The sequence below is a fragment of the Lontra canadensis genome, unplaced genomic scaffold (assembly GCF_010015895.1).
Source record: "Lontra canadensis isolate GAN:19392208 unplaced genomic scaffold, GSC_riverotter_1.0 scaffold54, whole genome shotgun sequence".
Taxonomy (NCBI): domain Eukaryota; kingdom Metazoa; phylum Chordata; class Mammalia; order Carnivora; family Mustelidae; genus Lontra; species Lontra canadensis.
The window spans coordinates 4,264,433-4,270,533 of NW_022631048.1; the positions used below are offsets into that span (position 1 = coordinate 4,264,433).

Genomic DNA, 6,101 nt, shown 5'->3' on the forward strand with positions numbered 1-6,101 from the left:
AGATTCTGTTTAAAATACTGTACCTACAGTATCTTATTTCATTTAAATCCTCATAACAATCCTATAAAATAAATACTCTTCTTATTTTGCAGATAAGGAAACTAAAGCTTGGTGAGGTGAAGTCCTTTGTGCAGGTAAAGGTAAGCTGCAAACTGAGGAAGGAACTCCAGGCCTGTGTGACTCCTGAGGTCTGACCATTGCATGGTGCGGCCCCCCAGTGGGAGGAGCTGGTAATTAGCAAACGAGAATCTGGCTCTCTTCTTCCTCTTCCTTTCCCCAGAACTCCGTTTTCACCTCAGAGATGGGCTGGGCCAACATGATCCCCAAAGCCCTTTTTATTTCCAACATTCTTACTTGCGCCAGAGATAGGAAAACATGTTCACGTAGCAATGGATTCTTTTTTTTTTTTTAAAGGTTTTATTTATTTATTTGACAGAGATCACAAGTAGGCAGAGAGAGGAAGGGAAGCAGGCTCCCCGCTGAGCAGAGAGCCCGATGCGGGGCTTGATCCTAGGACTCTGTGATCATGACCTGAGCTTAAGGCAGCGGCTTAACCCACTGAGCCACCCAGGTGCCCCGCAAATGGATTCTTAAGCATCCTGACTTTCTGGCCAAGTTAATGACAATTCATTCCACTTGGATTTATAAATTCCATATTAAGGCTAATCAGTGTGTTTTGCACATTAGTCCTGAGAATATAATAATTGGGATATACATAAGCTCCCTGAGGGCCAGAACCAAGATGATCTCATTCACATTTGTATTCCTGGCATGAAGTACAGTGTCTTTCACACCAGAGGGGCTCCTGAATGACTCGTGTATCCTCAGAGATTAATGTGAGATCGTTAAGCCTTAAACCACCTCTGTGCTCACTCTTCTTTTTTTTTCTTTGAAAAAGAAAAACTGAAAACAATGGAGTTAGAATTGAAATTAAAAATAATTTAGGGCGCCTGGGTTGCTCAGTGGGTTAAGCCCTCTGCCTTCCGCTCAGGTCATGATCCCGGGGTCCTGGGATCGTGTCCCACATCGGGCTCTCTGCTCAGTGGGGAGCCTGCTTCCTCCACTCTCTCTGCCTGCCTCTCTGCCTGGTTGTGAGCTCTGTCTGTCAAATGAATGAATAAAATCTTTAAAAATAATAATAATAATAATTTATTTAGTTCACTCTGTGACTGGGTTAGGCCCAGAGAGGACATTTTTGTTGTCACTGATATTGCTGTTGTTAGTAATATTGTAGCTATTAGCCCTATCTTCACCTTCTAAGGGAGTCCTGCTGGCTGAGAATTCTTTCTTCATCCACTGCAAAATATCCCAGGATAAAGCCTCAAAAGCTCTGTGCTTTGTCTTCTAAGCCAAAGATTTAGGAACCACGACCCTCTGTCCCCCTTGACCACTCCCTGTGTGTGCGTGCGCACATACACACACACACACACACCCCACTCCAAAACAATTCCACCCTTAATTCATAAATTATGGACAACTATTTTCTTTAGCAGAGATTTTTTGAAGAAACTTTCGTAGGAAAAAAAATTTCATTTTTTTAATGTAAAGAGAGAAAACTATGCAAAATAGATACATACACGTGTGTGTTGTAGAGGCCAAGAAAAACAAGGCTGTACCCACCTCGAGTCTAGCCCAATTTCCAGGGACAAATAACTCAGTTCCTTAAGCCCTAATGTCACCCTCCCCTCCATAAAAAAAAAAAAAACTGAAGGAGGCTGAGGTAGAAGGAAAAGTAAATAAAGTTAAATTTCTTCTAAACCCAAATCTCACTAACAAGGACACTTGATAGCAAGAATGTGACATTCCACCAGGAAACTCCCAATTGTCTTCATGCTAGTGCCTCATTAGAGGGAAAAACGGCCTTGGCTTGATAGTAACCAGGCCTTCAGTACCCTGACAGTCTTCTTTACCCTGATAGCCCTTCTGAACACCCCCTTTGTCCTCACCCACCGCTAAGCCCACCCCTCCTCTGCTTTTAAAAACTCTGACTGTAATCTGGCTCGGGGTCCAAGTCCCTACGCCGCTGTGTCGGGTATACTTGGGGCCCAAGCTTAAGCTTGTCAAATAAACCCTCATGCGATTGCATCAGTGCTTGGCTCCTTGGTGGTCTCTCAGATGTGAAAACTTGGGTACAACATGTGTATGGACATAGCTGCCTGTGTCTGTATGTGGGTGCATGCTGTGTTTGTTCTGTGGTTCACTAGTCTATGTAGTTGTCCACCAAAGAAAAAAAAAAGGACAGAAATGTTCAATTTGAAATTAATTTTAGTTTGGATCTATATTTAATTTAGATCTATTGTTTTGTATGGCTCTTCTGTTTCTATATCTTTATAGTTGGAGGTGCAAAAAAATTTCTTTCTTTCCTAAAATGAAATGTTTTGTGGTAAAAGGGTTCATCTCCTGGGCCAATCCTAACATCCAAGTTGAGAAATCTTTCAGAGTGATATCTGCAATTGCTTTCTTCTTAGGATGACCCAATCAGCCCAAAACTCTGGAAAGAGAGAAAAAAACAGATCACATCCAAAGAACCTTTCAACATACAATCAAGTGTGAAGATAATATCCCTAAAAACCGCCTGGAGTTCAGTAATAGAGAAAAAATGGAAGCCCAATTCAGTTAGGCCCCATGGAAATGCTCTTAAAATAGTTTCCAATCTTTAGGGGCACCTGGGTGGTTCTCTCGGTGAAATAACGGCCTTTGGATCCAATCCTGGGATCGAGCCCCGTGTCGGGCTCCCCGCTCTGTGGAGAGCCTGCTTCTCCCTCTCCTTCTGTCACTCCCCACCACCCCCCAGTCGTGCTTTCTCTTTTTTTCACTTTCGTTCTATCTCAAATAAATAAAATCTTTTTAAAGAATAGTTTTCAACAGTTTAGCAGAATATAAATTTTAAACATCTATGAGTAGAGCTCATTTATATTGGGCTGGTCCTCAAAATTATGTTAAGGGGCATCTAAAATGCTATTTTATTAGTATAATATGAAAGCACAAAATCGAATTTTATTTACAGAGCAATAATATAATTGAATAAAAAGAGCTAAAAGATTGATACTCACTTTCTTATTTTGGAAAATATTTTATAGGTTCTGATTTCATATGTAAGTTACATATATATCAAACATATGCACACTGAAATAAAACTGAATAACAGAAAGATGTATAGGGGAATTTTTTAAAAATAATTTTGGGTGGAGAAGGCCTTTCTCAACATGGCACAAAATCCAGAAGTCATAATGAAAAATAAAAAACAACATATTTTATCACATAAAATTTTAACATATCTGTGTAACAAAAAAATCCCCACAACATTTAAAGACCCCCAAAAAAATTTTTTTTCAGGAAAAGGTATCTGCAATGTATTTAATGGGAAAAGGTTTGAATCTTCATGATGGATTTTAAAGGCCCACAAATTTTATAACAGGCTTTCCATCAAGTGCTGGGCCATATTTCCCCTCCCACTGAAATGAGCCCCTGGTGCTGTTTTAACCGATAGGATAGGGTTTCTGGGCCTCACTGGGCCTTAAAGGACCATAGGCTTTCACTTCCTGTCTCGTGGAACACTCCCTCTTCCATCCCTAACTTGTAACATAAAAAGTCCAACTACCGTAAAGTGTATATTCATCAGTGGATTATCAGTATTTATTTCCTGCTCAAATCGCCAAACAATGGAGGTAAGCAGGTAGATGCTGCTCACCATTGTTAAAAAACAAAAATCCACCTGAGAGAATTTAAAGATCAAACTGGCTTTATTCAATGATTCATGATTGTGAAGGATCCCATCTGGCAACAGCAGGGAGATCTGCTGAGCTGCAGGAAAGGAAAGGTTTTTAAACGTGGAAAGGGCCCAGCACATTTAAAAAAAGAGGAAAGGGGCCCACCAACTCAGCATCCGCTTGTGGGAAGGAAAATCCCATAGATAAACCAGACCCTGAGAATGCAGCCTGGGGTGACCAGGAGGTCGGCAGGGCCTTCCGGATGTGCATCGGGCCCTGCAATCGATCAATATATCAATATCAATATATATCTCTCTCTATATATAGATATTTTATTTGAAAGAGAGAATGAGAGAGAGAGAGAGAAAGACAACACAAGAAGGAGAGGGTCAGAGGGAGAAGCAGGCTCCCTGCTGAGCAGGAAGCCCGAGGCAGGACTCGATCCCAAGACTCCAGGATCATGACCTGAGCTGAAGGCAATCGTTTAACCAACTGAGCCATGCAGACGTCCCGTGTTTGTACATATATTCTTTTTTTTTTTTTAAGATTTTTTTTATTTGACCTAAACCAAAATTTTGCTGCAGCTTTTTAAGGACACTACGTCATGTTTTAGTATCAGAATTATGCTTATATTCCACAAAATGAATTTGAAAACATTCCGGATATGGTGATGATCTGAGATGACCGGCCAAGATGGCACAGATGGGCTCCGGTCCTCCACCAAGGCTCCATGGTCAAGCAGGAGCAAACCGGAGCTCTCCTCTTAGGAAAGGTGCCGGGTGGTAAGGACACCGCGGCTGCTGTGTTGAATAGTGTCCACCCCGCTTATGGTGTTGTGCTCCATATTACTTTTTAGAACAAGAGCATTATCTGATATTTAAAAGTAAACCAACAATTGGGGCTCCTGGGTGGCTCAGTGGGTTAAAGCTTCTGCCTTTGGCTCAGATCATGATCTCAGGGTCCTGGGATCAGGGAGCCTTCTTCCCTTCCTCTCTCTCTGCCTGCCTCTCTGCCCACTTGTGATCTCTGTCAAATAAATAAAAATAAAATCTTAAAAAAAAAAAAGTAAGCAAACACTTATCTAATGAAGCTAACTGACCCTGGACATTTTTTGGAAGTCATTACTTAGTAACTTTAACAATTTTTTTCAATGGCTATTGGTTATTTAGGTTTTCTACTTCTTCAAGTCTAATTCCTATTTCATTGAGTTTTCCAAATTTATCCAAACAGTATACAGATACAGTATATTTCCCTGCAATAATTTATCTTCTCCCCCGGCTTATCCTTTTTGGCCTTATATGTCTCTTCTTTTATGCTTTCTGGTTTTTATGCTTCCTTGGGAACGCCTTGTCTTTCCATATATGATCTGCATTTATTCTCCAAACTCACCCTTCATTGGAAAGTGAGTCAGCTTGGTTTAACTTGTACCATCAGTCACATTTCCTGTTTGACATCTCAAATTATATTGTGCTATTTATTTATCTTTTTGACAAAGAGAGAGTGAAAGAGGAAACACAAGCAGGGGGAGTGGGTGAGGGAGAAGGCCTCCCGCCAAGCAGGGAGCCCGACGCAGGGCTTGATCCCAGGACCCTGGAATCATGACCTAAGCCAAAGGCAGACGCTTAACCGACTGAGCCACCCAGGCACCCCCTGTGCTATTTTTTAATGGCAACAATAAGAGTTGCTGTTGAGTCCCTTCTAAATGAGATGAGGATTTTTTAACATGCTTTTTCTTTCACCCACCACTTCACCATAGATTTTACATTATAGATCTTCACGTTCATAAACCTTTGGACAGGTGGCTCAGTGGGTTAAAGCCTCTGCCTTTGGCTCAGGTCATGATCTCAGGGTCCTGGGATCGAGTCCCACATCGGGCTCTCTGCTCAGCAGGGAGCCTGCTTCTCCCTCTCTCTCTGCCTGCCTCTCTGCCTACTTGTGATCTCTGTCAAATAAATAAATAAAATCTTTAAAAAAAATAATCTTTTGGACATTCGCTTTGCTTTATAACCATATGTTTCTTTGGACTTGACAGTTTTTAACTGGTATTTAACAACATTCTTTCAATTTTGCTCATTCTTTTTTCTTTTAATATGGAACACTTCACAAATTTGCATGTCATCCTTGCCCAGGGGCCATGCTAACCTTCTCTGTGTCATTCCTATTTTAATATATGTGCTGCCAAAGCAAGCACAACTTTGCTCATTCTTTTATTATTTAGTTTTCACCTTTGCAGATATAATTTTGGACAGCTGTGGCAGGTCTAGGATACACGAATGTCGTCGTGTGTGTGTGTGTGTGTGTGTGTGTGTGTGTGTTCCTAGAGAAGGCACTACTTCTTACTTTATATTCCAGGATCCAGGGCCCCACCACGTGTCCATATCTGCTGCTTGC

At 41.3% G+C, this 6,101-nt stretch overlaps 1 non-coding gene across 1 annotated transcript; it reads right to left on the reverse strand.

The window, feature by feature from the left end:
- Nucleotides 1–5,794: 5,794 nt before the first annotated feature.
- Nucleotides 5,795–5,901, reverse strand: LOC116877978. Its single transcript, XR_004384748.1, has one exon. It is a non-coding gene; the product is annotated as a U6 spliceosomal RNA (small nuclear RNA).
- Nucleotides 5,902–6,101: the final 200 nt, after the last annotated feature.